We start from the raw sequence: 2,659 nt of genomic DNA on the forward strand, positions 1-2,659 counted from the left end.
GATAGATAGATAGATAGATAGATAGATAGATAGATAGATTTATGTATGTAACAAATATAACATATTTACATATGTTATAGGTATAACTTTTACATATCTTGAAGTATGAAGATATATTTACAGATTTTACATATATCAAGATTTCCAGTGAGTTATGTATTTCTGAAAGATGGACTTAGCAGGCACATGAATCTCATAAAACTACAGCATTGTATAAAGTATCCGGATCTTTCAAGTAGTTACTCAAGACAAGAAAATAGCCCAGTTTATAAAATGTGGAATAGTAGAGACATCGATTATTATCCTGTGACGCTACAGGCCTAAAACAAGGCACCAATTGTATGTCTACAGGAAGAAGATTGTATTATAGGCAGGGACAAAAGTTTAGTAGAAAATAGCAATCAGAGGCCAGATAAAAATCCAGAAATACTGAACTCTAACAACTGGGCAAACATTAGTAAAGGTGACTATCCCAGTTAGCTTTGGGTGTCAACCTGACACAATCTAGAGTCATCTGAGAGAAAACCACCACTGACAAGTTGTCAAGGTCAGACTTTCCTGTGAGCATGTCTAAAGAGGATTGTCTTCATCATTAATTGACTCCCAGAGGACTCGGCCCACTATGGGCAGCACCATGCCTAGGCAGGTTACCCTGGGCTGTATAAGAAAGCTAGCAAATCATGAGTCTATGATTGAACCAGCAAGCTGTGCTTCTCCATAGTTTCTGCTCTGTCCTGACTTCCTTCAATGATGGGTTGTTGGTTCTAAGATGAAATAATCCCTTTCCTCCCTCTGCTTTTGATCAGATTGTTTTACATAACAGTGATGAAATTAGACTAGGAGAGGATTCCACTCACTGAGTGGGGGGCAGGGGGGTGGTTGAAGGTAAAACACAGAAGGAAAACCCCACAGGTTTACAACATGTATTTGTGACCTAGCAACAAGCAGACACTGGAGGAAGGGTCCCTAGATTTCTTGGTGCTGTGATAGGGAAGGAGTAATCTTAACTAGGAGACATGCAGACAAAACTTTCAGCCATGGAGAGATGAAGACCCTACAATTTTAAATCTTTGGGTCACAAGACTAAATGAACAACTATCCTAGAAACTAGCTATTATTTGGATACAGATAAGTGAGCACAGGTCTCCATGACAGAAAGTGCAGGTTGCATTTCATTGAAGCAGAGAAAGTGTGCCTTTGGGAATAGTGGCCTGAACTCTGCAAAGAAGAGCAACACCAAGAGTTCAAATACATGCTGGATGTTCAGACAGAGCCCAGTGTGTCCAGGACACACAGATGTCTTGGTGCCTGTTCCCCATCTGGCCAGTGCAGCACGCCTTGATTTGACTGTTTTTTACTTATACAGTACCCTGGAGATACCTCATGGACCATTGCTTAGGTATTTCCACACCCATGCTCAAAACCAATAGCTCTGGTGCATGGGAACACCTAAGCAGTCCATCTCCAGGACAGACAGTTACCCATGAACATGATGGGACAGGAAAGGAAGAGCTCAGAAGTAGCAGAATTTTCCCCTAATGAATTGATTGGATAATAAAGACTGCAAGAAGCCAATCACTAGGAGAGGAGGAGGCAGGCCTTCAGGGTCCAAGAAAGGAAGAGGGAACACAAGAGGAGGGTACTTCATTTTGGAGGATGAGGTAGGAGTGAAAGCAGACAAGATGTAGACCAGGAACTGTTAGATCTGGTGACAGAATCCACCAGAATCTGCCACCACAAGATTTCTAACAGAATAATTGATGAGTTTAGGATGATAGGTTCCATGCTCAGCAATTGTGTAATCTGTTGACTCTAAACTAAGGTTGTCTGGTATTTTCCATTTCAAAATGACTCAACTGAGCTCTAGGGGAAAGGTAACCACAGTGGAGCATGGGTTGGTGAGAATGTGCCCCCAGCTAGCCGTGGAAATTTGGGAATGCAGAGCAGTTTGGCATAGCTGCGGGGAATGAGAGAGTGATTTCAGAGCTCTGGAGAGGCAGAGTCAGTGTTGGTGGGAGAGACATTGGCAAAGGGAAACATGCAGTTTCAGTCTCAGGCTATGTACCTGGCTGGGAACAGACCGAGATCAGGTGCCGAACCGGCAATAATATAGACTGATTTTTTAATATTTACACACTACACTCAGCCTGTGTCCAGCCCTTACCAGTGTAACCTGTTTGAGTTGGTAAATGCAGTGCACCTTCATCCTTTGTTGCTTTGGGAAGGAAGAAATGGTGACTGATCCCTCTCCATTCTTTCATTCTGGGTTTGTCCTGTTGCATCTCCTGTACCACCATCTGATAAGCATTTCTTCTCTTCACTGTCTCACTTCACAGTTCTTTTACCTTTCTCCAGTGCCCTCTTCTCTCTGCCGTTTATTACTAACGCTTTTATTTTTTACAAATTTTCCAGTTCCTATTTCATACTGTAAAAATATGACAACTTTCTTTGCTCTCTATCTTTATTGATAGTGCGGTTACTTCCTGTGGGATTGTTTAATGCATTTCAATATATCTGGGGGTTTTTTAAACTCTTTTTACTGTTTTCTTTTCTCTGCCTGATAGTGAAGATGGAAACCCAAGAGAAGGCTGCATGCTGGGAAGGTCTGCATGTAAAACCGGAAGAAGTTCTGTCTTACTTAGGGTTTGCATTGCTATGA

This window comes from Mastomys coucha, unplaced genomic scaffold (genome assembly GCF_008632895.1).
Source record: "Mastomys coucha isolate ucsf_1 unplaced genomic scaffold, UCSF_Mcou_1 pScaffold5, whole genome shotgun sequence".
Lineage (NCBI taxonomy): Eukaryota > Metazoa > Chordata > Mammalia > Rodentia > Muridae > Mastomys > Mastomys coucha.